We start from the raw sequence: 15054 nt of genomic DNA, 5'->3' as shown, positions 1-15054 counted from the left end.
CAATAGCTATTTGTAGTATAGCAACAGTCAAGAAAATGGCAACAGCAGCTGGCTAAAAGTAATGACCAAAGTATCGTTGTTTATACCAAAGTTCAGCAGTAGCTATTTTATCAAATGTGGCTCACAAACCCAACAATAAAGCAGCAGCCAAAAGGGACAGAGGTGTTTGGTTTTGATAACTCAAAGGGAAACAATCCCTTTGCAGGTTCATACAATGTATTTAAGGCAGCAAGCAAGGATTTTCTGAAGAAGAAACGTATGCAGATACAGGGGAAAGGGAAAGGGATCAAACATCGTACACTTGGATTTTATTTTATTTTTTTCATTCTGGGCAAGACATATGCAGCATGTTTGCATATCATTTTCCACAATATATATGCATATTTAACACTAATGAGGATGAGACAAAGGTCATATGCAATGAAAGGTTTAAGTCCTCTAAATCCGAGACACAAACAATGTTAGCAGGTATATAACGCAAGCAAGTTGGTCATAAACTTTGAATAATATGACTAATATTCTTTAAGTCTACTCAATTTGTTGCAGCCTCAAACTTGTTCCTTTGCTAATTTCAACAACATACCTTTCATACATTACTTAATAGCACAAGACGGATTTGAGCTATTCAAACAAACAGCACAACCATATCGTCATATATTTCAGTCTGTAGCATTCTTGTTAACAGATTATACCACCAGGATTGGGCTTAAATAACCATATATCATTGTATTCTCTCTAAACTGCTAAGACAAGAGTTGAAGCTTAATGAATTATTTGTAACATATTCCTTTGGTCCCAACTGCTTAGCATACACCAGGATAATAATTTATGCTTAAAACTCAGGTCTATACTGCTGTTATTAAACAAACAAAAGAGAATCAGATTATCCACGAGAACAGCATATGCATACTAGAACTTAACCAAACATGGATTGAACCAATAACCAACATCAATTCATACCAAAACAGCTGCATCAACAGGGATATTCATATTTGTAAATGGGTATATTCAGCATGAATCCTATCAATTTAAACGAATTCTAAAGGGATGTAGAAAAATGCAGGCCTTTGAAACTAGTATTGCAGCAATGACATGGTAAACTAACTGAAATCCCAAACTGGTCGTTTCGACATTAATCCTATCATTTTAAACAGGCGACCATGATCTTGCAGACCAAATAAAATCAACAACGAATACCGATATGTCGTATAATCATTTCGTCACATCTAAACCCAGGTAAATTACATTCATGACCGAATACATTATCTCGAATAAAATAGAGCAAAAGAGGGACAGCGCTACATACGTGAATTCATGATATCTATTTGTATCGCCTTTTAACCCTTACACATAAATCAGACTCCCAGATTAAATTAAATCATCCAACAACTATAACAGCTACACGAAATAAGAAATGCAAACAGGTTTTTTTTTTAATCACGACTGGTCATAACAAGGCATTAAAACATGATTTCTCTATGTTAACAGAAATTTAACAAGACAATAAATCTGAACAGCAGCAGAATATACACAATTTCAAGTCCAAACATGACTTCAACACAACATTATCAGCTAAAGAAACTAAACAGAAGACGTCATTACCTTTTTGTGGTACAGTGAAGTGGGGATCGACGAGGTCTCGAATTTACACTCGAACGCGACGAACTCGAAATCGATTAAAGAAACTTAAAGTTTTAAACAGAAAATGAAAGGAAAATAGAGTAATTGTTCGCTGGCTTTGTTGATTAAAACTTGTGTTTTGTGAGGTTTTCGTTTTCAGCCCCCTCCCTAAACGATTCAACTCCCCTGTTTTTTTATAGAATGGGGAGAGAGAGGAGCGGTGTGAGGTAAGGAATGATGAAGGAAGGGAATCGGGGAAAGGGCACGGCGTGGTCGGAAAAAGGGAGGATGAGCGGCGGTGGTGGGGTGAGTGAGACGAGGGAGATGAGGCGGAGAAAAGGGAGAGAAAAGTGGGGGACAAGGGCGAGTGGGGAGCGGAGAAGAAGGAGGGAAAGGGGGGTGAGTGGGAGCGGCGGCGAGAGAGCGGGAAAGGAGGAGAAGGGGAGAGGGAGATGAGCGGCGGAGGAGGAATGAGGGGAAAATGAAGGGGAAACCCTAAAAGGGTTTCCCTTATTTTGCTGAAAATGAATTGGACCCGGTCCATTTGTGAACCGGGTCAAATTTTAGACTGGGTGTTTAAAAGAATGGACTAGTAAATTAAACATGGACTGATCTAAAAAATTGAGATAAAAATATGGTGTAGTCCAAAAGTATTAGGAATTAATCGAACTTTGATTTGGGGTCCGGTAAGTCAAAATACGGACTGAGTGCAAGAAATAGTTTGGCTTCTAAATTTGAATAAGAGACACATTTTGATTAACGATGTACTAAGGGTGCCAGAATATCACCTGGTACGAAAAATGTGTAATTGTAAAAGACCCGGATAATAAAGTTATATCATGTTGCAATGACCGCGCAATAAAAAACGCTATCATTTAAATGTGCGAAATAAATGCGATGTGTATGCGGAAGTTGGTAGAACGTTGAGAAATGCAAGTTTCAATAATACTAAATAATAGTAGCAAATAAATAGCGGTAGTAATACTGCTAAATAGCAATGATAATGGTAATAATGATAATGTTGATGATAATGGTGATAATAGATATAATAATAATGGTAAATAACAAACATTGATAATTAAAAAAATGATAATAATTAATAATAATAATAATAAAGATGATAGAAATTAATAAATAAAAATAATAACGATAAATAACAATTATTGATTATAACAAAATGATAATAAATTAATAATAATAACAATAATGGGATAATAATAAAATAATAATGATAATAATAATAAGAAATGATAATGATGATTAATAATTGATAACAAATAACGCTGATAATAATGATTAGTAATTAATAATAATAATGATAATGATAATGATAATGGAAATAACAAGAAATAATAATTAACGACAAAAAATGATAATTTAAGAATAATAATAATAATAATAACAATAATAATAATAATGATAATAATAATAAACTGCAGAAGAATAAATAAAATGTGGGTGTTAATAAAAGACTAATAATTATAGTAAAACTTAAATGCATATTTTTAATTTCTCGAAATACCAGAAGTATAAATAGGTATTTCGGAGGAGATGCGGGACAAAATTGGGTGTCAACAACAATAACATTCATTATAGCGGTACGTTCTTTGTAAATTACCTCTCTATAACAATCATACTCAAATATTGTCTAATAATATTTGTAAGAAACATATTATGTATAAGAATAAAACATTAAAATATTTATCATGATCATCATTAGTAAAATTTCAAGTACGAATATCTAAAAGAAAAAAATTATTTTTCTCATAGTAATCTAGTCTTGTAAAATTTCAAAATCACTTATTTCATATCAATTCAAGCGTTATAATATCAATAAGAGACTGAAATTTATGAACATCCAATTGTAGGATTCTTAGGTCAAACTTAAAATATTTGACTCAATTAATTTTAAATGCATATGTTCCTTAGGTTTTAATTCTTTGTCTGTATGGTAAAACTAGTTACTCCCTCAGTCCCAATTTATGTGATATACTTTCCTTTTTAGTCTGTCCTACAAAGAATAATACATTTCTATATTTAGAAATAATTTAACTTGAAACTTTCCCCTTTACCCTTAAAGAAATGATTTACAGCCACACAAATATTTTTGACTTGTTTTAGACCACAAGTTCCAAAAGTCTTCCTTACTTTCTTAAACTCTGTGCCAAGTCAAACTATATCACATAAATTGAGACGGAGGGAGTCTGATTTATTAGTCTTTTTAATTTTTAATTAATGAAATATGAAATCACATGAGATTTTAAAATTAACAAGTATTTTGTTTTGTTTATAACACAAAACGTACAAAAGATAATTTTTTGCGGACTTTTATTTACAACAGCTAATTGAGATGTAAACATCGTATACATATTAAATATCACCTCACTATAGCAGCCACGAAATTTCCAGATGTTATGATCTATTAAAATTTAATAATTCATTATCACAAATCTAATTAAACATTAAAAATTAAGAATTTGATATATTGAGACATATAGGAGCTTATATGACAAAACTAACAATATCGCAATCCAATGATGTAATAGTACTATTACAGTAATACGATGAAACAATTATTTTATTAGAAGATATTTTCATAATTCCAAAAACAAAAAAAAAATCTTTTTGTACTTGAAGTCAATTTTTAATTATAATCAGAAAGATCTTTAATGGCAATTAAAACTCAAAAATTTTCGTACAAAACACATTAGTAACCATTTTGTTTATTTGTTAGCTGGTATCTTTTACTTTATTACATAGGAGTACTTAATTAGTATGGATACTCTTTAATCTTTTCAGAAGTAGCAGAAAAGTGAACAAAGTGAAAAAGAAAAAGAAAAAAGACTACAACCCGAATTCCCAATTTCCTCAAGACCCAAAAGTTGAAAATCCCAAACCCTTCCCCCCAAAAGCTATCCACGAAAATTTCCCCCCTCCTTGGCAACTTTAACCAGCCAGCCCTAAGGTGTCCCTCCTCTCTCGGCAAACATGAATCTTCAAGGTATGGCCCCATAATTTTTCAAAGTCTTCTCTTTATATTTTTTTTATTGTTCAAAATACCAGGTTTCTGTGGGTTCTTGACGAAAATAGTTCTTTCCAATTTCATTATTTTCAGTGCGGTGGTGTCTATTCTGAATATAGATTTTGGAGAATCACCATTCTCTCAGCCTAACTCGTTTGTTTGGATTTGGATATCTCTTAAATTCATGGCACTTTTCACTATATGAATCTCTCAGATTAGTATGAACGAACAATTTAGGTATTGTTTTGGAATATTTTAAGTCCTATAATTTCTTTTTCGTTTTGTTTAAATTATTTTGCTGTATACAATGGGAATTAGCGGTTGAATCTTGATTTCTGTAGTACTAAGCCCGTACAAGCTTTTTGTCCCTTCAATTTTTTGTATATTGTTTCGCCTTTACTAAGAGCATTGTCTCTCTGTTAGATGGCTTACATGTTGATTCTGGAAGAGTGTTTTGTTTGTTTCCACATGGAACTACTTGAGATACGATGATTCTTTGCAAACATTGATAATCATAATATGGTTTGTTGCTTTAGAAACTAGTCTCGACGACCTTTAATTGGATATGTAATTCACCACGTAACTGGTCATACACAGGTAGATAAGCTTGTTTGAAGCTGAACCCTATGCGAGTACAATGAGATTCCCCTGGTCATTGCATTTAATATTCATGTTATCTTCTTGTGAATGGCAGGGACCTCGTTGAGTTAGATAAACTTCAAGATTCTTTGTTATAGCTGCATAATTGCTTAAGGTATTCCTGCTTATCTATTTCTATCCAGAAACTCTAATAAAGCTTCTCTATTAAAGTAGGTACTGCTTACAGTTGTAGTAGCTAATATTTTTGTGAATACTTGCAGAGAGCAGATGAGTTGGTGAGACATAGTAACCTTCATCATCAGTGGATATAGGGTGAGTATCTACATTCATTTAAAATGCAACTAACCAAGAAAAATCTCATCTTTCTTTGCATTCCAGCAATGCTACTTCCCTTTCTATATGCTTTATGAAACAATTCTGATGTTGAATTGGCATAGTTTGTGTTCTTTTTTTCGAACCTTGTTATTTGAGAATATAAATTTTTGGCAATTACGAACTTAAGGATTTACACGATTTCTGACCTAGAAACTCCAGTTATCAAATACTGAGAAGAATGCAACTTACGAGGTTGGTAGTATTTTCTTAGTGTTGTGCTTCGAAGCTAATTTTTTGAATGGTTTGTGCTCATTTAGTACATACATCAAATTAAAACTCTTAAGATCTTAAAGAAGCAAGTTATATCTGGCATACTCTTACCTAGCAAAGAGACTGTTGTGTAGTTTAAACACGACTAAAAAGTCCCAACTAGTTAACGTATAGAACTCTTATGGTGTGAATTTCATTTGTGGATATACATATTAGATGTATGATCCATTCATATTTTGTGCAAACAGAAGGTGGCAGTCCTGCTGAATCAGGAGGTTTCAATGATGTTTCTTGGTGAGATGATTGATGGAGTATCATAAGATATTATTTACTGCTCACTTTCTCTTGGACGTTCACAAGAAACATTGCCTTCCATGCATTTGACACAATCTACTAATGGCTCTCAACTTGCCATAGCAAGGACTTTCTTCGTGTAGGTTATTCACCAGAGACGAGACCTGGTACTGGAAAAGCATCGGAGCACTTCTCGGGTTTCACTTTTCTTCAACGTCCACTGATGACTATGATCACTATCCAGTCTCACATAACTAAATTTTCTCTTCAATTTTTTTATCCATGTTGTAGAGAGTTATTATATTGTGGATTTACGGGGACATGATGAAACTATAATTTCTCTTGTAAAAGCGTATGGATATGCTTGAGTTGAAATAGAACAACATTTTTCTATTTTAATTAATGATATTGTTGAACCTTCAATTATGCTTTCTTACTAATGTATAGCGTTTATTAAAACAATTGAAAATCTTTTGCTATATTTCATGCTAAAAATATGAATTCTTAGCTACGATATATAAATTCTTGTGGCAAATTCTCCAATTTGTAGCTATGAGATTTGTGGATTTCTATCTAAAAATATGGCTTCTTAGCTACAACATAAAAGTGCTCGTGGCAAACACTCCAATGTATTGCTATGAATTTTTGAATTCCTAGCTAAACGCAGGTACTATTGCCACGAGAGTAAATTATAAGTTTAGCCACAAAATCTGAATTTGCATGGCAAATAAATTATTTTTTTTGCTACGACATTAAGAACCTTGTGGCTGTGTTAAAAGATAGCCACAGATTTGATTGGTCGTGGCAGAAGAATAGAATTATTTGATACAAATATATTTTTCATGGCAAAAATGTTTTATCATTATAGCTACAGCACAAGACTTTTGTGGCAATAAGTATTAGGCCTTAGCCACGAAGCATGTAAAGTTTGTAGCTAACTTTTAGCTACGCTACATTTTGCTACGAATGCTACGGAAAAAAAAAATTGTGGCTAAAGTGTTTAGCCATGGAAAATTTCATATTTAGCTACAACGTATTTCGTAGCTATAGATACATTCTGTTGTAGTGAGTCTAGAAGTAAATATATGAAGTCTTTTGTTCATTCAGATTTCCTGTCAAACTCAATGCCTGTTTCTGTTGCTTTCAGATGGAGAGTTGATCGTTGAAGTTACTATGCTCTCTGGTTAGCCAGTAAGGGATTCACATCGTGATGATGCTATCATTGGTGTCTTGCTACTTGATAGTTAACATTTCAGTTTAATTACTTTGTGTAGTTTTTTTAAAAGTTTTTACGTTAGTCGTTAGATATTTCAGAAGAAACAAATAGAAGCTTTATTTGATGGTACTACAAATGTTTTGTGGAGGTCTGTGGAGTTCCATATAAGTTACTTTGGCATGGAGATAAATTACAATATACTCACCATAGCATTGATTCTTAACTAGTTGGTTATATTCTGATTTTCAATTTAGTACAAATTAAATGATCTGCGATGAATCTATTCATTCTATTTGGCTAGAGCCTAGAAGGTACCTATAGCTAATTAGCCATTCCCCCTGTTGTTTTAAAGCAAGTATATAAAGGACTCTCAGTTATTCATTTAATTATTGTATTAACAGATAAAGCTAGGTTGTATTCATAGGAGATATTTTAAAAGTAAAATAACCGAAATTAACCGAACCGTACCGATACCGAAGAGAAACCAACATGATTGGGATGGTTTTAGAAAATCTAATTTTGGTTATACATTGTGAAATAACCGAAAAATTAGGATGGTATAACTTATTAAAAATAACCGGCCGAACCGTCCCATTGACATCCCTAGGGACTTGTGTTCGAACATGCTGCTCAGCATTTCAATTTTGATAATGATAATATTAAATGCAGTTATCTTTTAGTTTCGCCCACGTGATATGTACTTGAAATTTTTTAGATTTTCAGTTTTAAAAAAAAGAAGTGAAACTCTAGTAAAATAATCGAAGTTCGAAATTCTTGTATGTGAAACTTCAGCACATCCGAACTTCTATACGAGAAACTTTGGTACACCGTGCCAGAGTATTCAATTGTGAATTGTAAAAGTTCGAACGTTTTTCTTTTTTATTTGGTTTGATTTTTTGTTTTCGGTCTGGCTTCATGTTTTAAAAAATGAGTAACATATCATTCTTGGTATATATAGCCAATAAAAGAATCAACTAGCATTAAATAATACTTACATTTTGTAAAAATAAGACGAGCATGTTTATTCTTGTTGGCTTGTTGCATTTGCTCGTTAATGATTTTTCACAAAATCCATGCAATCTGACTTATTATAGCATGTTACTTGTTGTCAATAGCTTCACATATTATGGGCAGTAAATCTTGTACGCCAATGTTTATACTGTCTTGACAATGTCATCATAAGAAAATATCGAAAAATCTGTTCAAACTAAGAGGAGGATGGTTACTTCTAATTATAGACGGTCTAACAATCTAAAAATTATTTAAGTGTTCGGAAGTTAATTAAATTCTAAAAAATAAGATAGGTAATCAGCTACAACAGATTAAATTATGCTCATTTATAAATTAAATCCTCAATGTTATTACGCTTTTGGTGATAGAAATAGAAAATCTTTCCTTTAATTTCACTGCCTATATAGGAAAGTCCTTATTCAACATACATAACAAAAAAATTAATAAAAGCTGATCACAGTGCTCATTCACCCCTGTTGAAAATATGGTGGTGAAGAGTAGTGTCAAAAGTAATTCTCTAAGAGCTAAACTCATTACATGCCTTTAAAATACAGGCATGTGAATGATATTAAGCTCACAAAAAACAAAACAAAAGGAGAGAAGAAGAATACAAGGCAAAAATTTAAGAAAAAAGAAGAAGTAAAGGAATAAAGAACACCCTTCTCTCTTTATGCATGAACTTGGCACTTGCTGCAGTTTTAAGCTATGTTGCTCGAATCCTCCAAAAACGTTACTGTATTCATATCGGATGCTTCAAAAATACATAACTTTCAAAGAATCCGACACACACGACTAACAATAATTTTGAAGAGTTTGAGCAACGTATGTTTTAAGACACTGGTGTTAGTGCTTTTATTTTTTCTTGGAAACAAATCTATAGGCAGTTTTTGTAAGGCCATAGCCTAGTACTAATAAGCTAAGATAGAGCAGACTCCGGCTCCAAGGCACCTGTCTCTTTCAAGTTTTTTATCAAGAGAAGATGAAATAACTGATACATAAGCTTCTTCTTCATTGATGGTGTCCAATTTTTTAGAAAGTGGACATGATTTGGGCATAGAGATAAACTTTTGCGGAGCAACTTCTGTTGAGAATCTCATGTTAAGATTTTTGGCCATTATTGTAATGTTGCAGGTTGTTTGTTCAGAAAACAAGAGAGAAAGACAAGAAATGGTTTAAGATTGATGAGGGGAAAGAAAGTGGTAGTATGATAAGAAGTTGGAAAAAGTTGACATAGCCCTTATCAACGTATTGCATTTATAGAAAAAATGAGAAGTATTTGTTACGAAATATGGGTGATTAACTAACACATAACCCCATAAATTAAATAGAAAAAAAAAAGGAAATAATATAAAGATTTAACTGAGGGCATATTTAGGTTGAGGGGTTGGGTTCACGTGAAATAGTTTGTTATAGTTTTACAAGATTACTTTAACACATATGCGTGCACCTAAGCTCAAAGTGTCTTATGGTGTAATAATTATTGGGTGCATCTCTATAAGTGAAATCAACTGTTCAAATTGCATGCTAGCTGATCTTGTTAATTTTTCTTTCTTTTTCTAGAAATTGAGCCTGGGGGTACATTTTTGTTTTTCCTTCTTTCTTTGGTTGGTCTATTCTTTGAAAATCCCAAATTTGACGGATTGAAGTCCCTATTCTATTAGCAGTGGTACAGATCAAGAAGGAAATTGTAGAGAGATTGAGCCTTCTTAGAGATAATAGGAAAGCTTATAGGTGCCGAGGATACATACACAAACTTTGTAATTAGATGCTAATTAATGTTTTCTTCTTGAGGCCTTGCTCCTATGTGCGCCCTTTCGGGTAAGGTGGTGTGGGGGTAGGTGCTCTTTAGGCTGTACTTTTGTTTTATTTGTTATGGTAAGTTTTCACAGTTTACCAAAAAAAAAAAAAAAGTCCCTACTCTACTTTTATCGCTATAAATTAAATTAAATGTCTATATTAAAACTAGTAGCAGCGGACGATGTAGTAGAAAGTCAATTGGCTCAACTGACCCCAACATTTTCAGGTTTCGATACGGAGTAAGATATATATGTTAAAATCACTAAATTTTAAGAAAATAAATAATTTTTAACCTATAATTTCAAAAGTGTAATGACTTAATGATAATCACCTAAAGGTTAAAACCTCCAAATGTAAACTCTAAATTCGCCTCATAATAGGGCCCTCATCCTCTTGAAATCTTGAATCCTCTGAATTTGATGAGGTACGAACAAACCTATTATCTTGGACAGAAGCAGAAAGAGTCTTTTACGATGAAGAGAAGAAAAAATGCAAGAGATCCTCAATTAAAATCTCTTTTATCCCAAGTGTTACCCAAATTAAACCTAAAGGGTCAATCGACCTTAAAATAGGGGAAACATAATATAACTCAAAATTGCAGTTGCGCGAGCATTCTCTATCGCGCTATGATATCACACAAACACACTCAGATACCGCTGGCCTCATAACTTATACCAAAATCACGCTCTGACATTAGCCTTAACCTCCCTTCCAACATAGATCCACATTTTTCTCTAATTTTCTGGTCGTACCATGAGCTTTTTAGGGTTAAATTGCATTTTGGATCCAATTGAAGACACAAGGTCAACATACTTTGTATGTAGCGAGCTCTTTACCCCCTTAATGATTTATTATAATAAATTAGTCGGTTCAATTAAGCTCGAATACTAATGTTTAGGAAAAACAATTATAGGAAAGCATATTGTTATATCGTCACCAATACGTTATTGCCTTTTAACATAAAATACCAAACTACACAACCGTCCTCTACTTTTTGCATTAATTGCATGAAAATGCCTTGTTTGGTGGAAATTGACTAAACAGCTAAAACTCCACACAAGGGGGACCAAAAATCTTGACAAGATTTGATCAACTTCAAACATTTTTCTGACCTTTCTTCAGCTTTGATGATATATTTGAACTTTTCACTGGTAAATTTCCATTTAAAGACGAAAAGATAAACTTACAAAAGGATTTAATTAACAGAAAGAATGTGTTAAATAACCAGATTATGTTCATTAATATTATAGTAGGCAAAATATTGCAGGAATTATGAGGATGTTATTGCCATATTTGTGACGAGCCCAGCACCTATCCAGAGTAGTCCTAGGGATGGCAAACGGTGATGGGTAGATTGAGCCTTTTAACCCCCCAAAAATTCAACTATTTTTTAAATTTTAAACCCGCCCCGCCCTACTTAATTATTTTTCATTTACTCCAAAACTAACTAGTTTAGCATTTTATTTATGATTTTGTTAAGATGGAGTCTTCGAGAGCAACACCTAAAAAGTTTATTCCTATCCTTAATCTTTTCTTTCAATGTTGTCAATTCCGAATACTAATGTATCCTCATGTATACAGTTATCCAATAATTTCCTTTTTCTAACTACTTTAGCCATTTCCGCTACTGTGGTACTCGGGAAAGCATATTTTGTGGCAGAGTATTTATTAAAGGGTACATAATTCAGGAATAATGCAGAAATTTTGTATTTGAACTCAGTTTATTTACGTAAAAATCAAAACAAGAGAAGTATCTGCAGTATTTTGTACCAAAAGAATGATTAGTATTACAAATTCGAGACTCGGGCTTTTGGACCTGATGTATCTAAGGATGAAAGTGATCAATCCACTCTGCGGTAGATCATTATATTTTTTTTTACCAACTATTAGTAATGAAGAGACTAGTTATGCATGGATTAATTATATAAGGATTAGTTATGCGATTTAGTTATTCATGCATTAGTTGTTCTATCTTCTCCACCCGCATAAAACGATGCATAAATTTGACTCATAATTTAGATATACATATTTTATTTATGTGAAATTATAAAATGATAACCAAATACTGATTTTTATAAAAGTAACTAAAAAGCTATCAAACATGATATATTAGCTATGCTAATTTTAATACATTTATAACTTCCTTTCTAACCACACCAAACAACCCCTAGTTGTTGGACTCTTCCTTAATGCCAAGAGTTGCAACCATGTTTGTCCTTTCAAATGAATTAAGGTACACACACTAGTCGATCAAGACAGTCTCTGATTTTGTACTAGCAGTGTCATGACTCCGCATCTTTCAGTAGATCTATTTATTAGTAGTCCAAATCTCCTCAACAAGGACAGCTCCTTTTTGGGTAATAGTATTAGTCCTTATACATATATATATATAGTCAGATCTCTCTATAAATTGCATCATCTTTAACAATATTTTACTACTAACAATGAAGGTTTTTTGAAACCGATTTTTCATGTTATGTTATATATATATTATATATTCTCTATAAGATTTTGTTATAGCAACAAAAAAATATCCGAACAAACAATGCCGGACATCCACATGAAAAATTAGGGGGCATTGAGATAGGCTGGCTTCGAGTGTATTTTTCAGATGCATGCTAGTTTCTGCATAAGAGCTTTACAATCGCAATAAATGGCAATTCATTATGCCACATCACTGACTATTACATGTTCCTGTTTCATTAATTGTATTTTGTGTTCCATTTGAAAAAGGTCAGAGGACTTGACCTCTCAAAGAGGCAACCCTCTTTTTGCATTAGTGACAATGCCAATGATAGTAAAACCAAACTACAAGTGGCGATGCATAGTATGGTGGTAATTAAGATGAGTATTTCGATCGATGCTGACAATACATGTCATAGCTAGTGGCACAAGAAGTGACACCTTGATACAATTACGGGGCCGTTTGGTTCATTGGATTAGGTGCATTATGACGGTATAAGGAGGTATTAGCTACAATCAATATTATTCTTACATGAAAATCTTGACATAACATATTGCATATAGAAGATGAAATTGAGTATCCAGGTTATAATCATCGTGGATAACTTAGTTTTGAACCTAACAACCCCTTTAAGTTAATTTCGTAGACCATTCATGAACTTGTAAGATTTTCATAGGATGGGTAATGTCCATTCTGCTATTTAATTTTTTAAAAGTATTTAACTTGTACTTAATATTGAAAAACTTCGGACAAACAAAATTAATCGTAATTTCAAAGTAGGAATACAAGTTCACTTATGAAAAACCACCATACGTCATCAATTATTCAAGAAGCCAAGAGGCTAAAGCCAAACCGAAACCATCACAACACAAATCATACTAAAGATGATGAAGATTATACATCTAAGAAATGCAAACAGTACATAAAAGAAATAGCTATCCAAATCAAAAAAGGGAACCAAATGTAACTTCCTATTTGAATATCTCTGAAGTTTGAACTGCACAAGCATATCAACTATACACGGTATGTCAGAAGTTTATAACTTCAGATCTGGATTCTCTAATTCAGCCAAAGTCCTGATGTTGATCTTGAAGCGGCTAAAAATTAAATGATTTATATTTTTGGCTATGCCATAAATATCAATTCTCCAAGGGGTGACTGTGCACTTGCCCCGCTGAATTTTATCCATTATAAGAACAAGGTCATAAACTAGAGTAAATCATTTGCCACATTAAAGTGACTGAACCATAATGGTAGCATTACAAAACTGTGTTTTCTCACTTTAAGATAACTGAAATTTATATGCACTGCTTTTAAAATACAAATCATTAAAAGGTCAATTTTCGGCTCAGAAAATACAAATGACAAAAGAATCTAGCGTGTTATTTACTATCTATATTTTATAAAACAATGACAACTAAAATTTTGAATGAAATAAAAAAAAAGAAACACGATAACCCCACGCCAAAAATTTGACTTTCTGGTCACTTGTATATCTCGAGCAATTCACACTTAGTTCAATTACTTTAGCGTGACAAAAAGTAGTTAAGTAACTTCACTATTATACATGGTGAATTTAGTGTAAAACATTAAAACCAACCCAAGAGAAAAAAGAAAAATAGATTCAAGTAGCATTGTTCTCTGCTACTGGAAATTATATGGATACAAAAGTAAAACAAGTAAAGATTTTATACACTTCCTCTTGTTAACCAATATATTTCACCACTATGAATATAGTATGTAAGCACTAAGGATAATTTGAGACTTACGCAGAAAGCTACAAATTGTGTTTGGTACTTGTGAAGTGCTACTATGTTCGTCCTAGTCACCAAAGATCTAAAATTTCCATTTGGGTGTGTTCGGTACGAAGGAAAACATTTTTCAATTTTCTTGTATTCGTTTAATCAAAATTATTAGAAAATATTTTCTTTAGTAAAACAAGTTTCTTAAACATAAGAAAATGACTTCTCTAATCAAAGTAAGGAAAACAAGTCCACAATTGGAATTTCACCAATCACCCTACCCCCACCAAATCCACCCCCAACCACCAAAACCCAACAACTCCCACAACCACACGCCTCCACCACCCCAACCTCTCTACCACGCACCCCCTCCCCTCCACCCCATCGATTTTTTTTTTTAAGTTTTCTACACCACCCATCCCCCCTCCATTTTTTTTTCTTAAAAGAAAGTTTTAAAAAAAATTTGTTTAGTTTTTTACACCACCTACCCCCACGACACCCAATCACACCCCCCCCCCCTTCCTAATTTTTTTTTTTTAAAGTTTTGAAAAGATTTTTTTTTTTTAATTTTGGTTTTCTACGACTCCCCACCCCACCCACCTCCCCCTCCAAAAAAAATTAATTTTTTTTTAAAAGAAAAAGTTTTGAATTTTTTTTTTTGGTTTTCTACAAAAACCCCTCCCCAACACCCCACCATCCCCTC

The 15054-nt window shown here is 32.8% G+C and overlaps 1 long non-coding RNA gene across 1 annotated transcript; it reads left to right on the top strand.

The window, feature by feature from the left end:
• The first annotated feature begins 4468 nt into the window (after positions 1-4468).
• LOC132601695 (uncharacterized) lies at positions 4469-6523 on the top strand. Its single transcript, XR_009567570.1, has 4 exons — positions 4469-4621; positions 5337-5396; positions 5503-5554; positions 6076-6523. It is a non-coding gene; the product is annotated as an uncharacterized LOC132601695 (long non-coding RNA).
• The last annotated feature ends 8531 nt before the right edge of the window (positions 6524-15054 follow it).

Source organism: Lycium barbarum, chromosome 1, assembly GCF_019175385.1.
Source record: "Lycium barbarum isolate Lr01 chromosome 1, ASM1917538v2, whole genome shotgun sequence".
In the NCBI taxonomy this organism is placed as follows: Eukaryota; Viridiplantae; Streptophyta; class Magnoliopsida; order Solanales; family Solanaceae; genus Lycium; species Lycium barbarum.
Note: the sequence above shows the minus strand (reverse complement) of the source record. Positions and strands in the feature narration are given on the sequence as shown.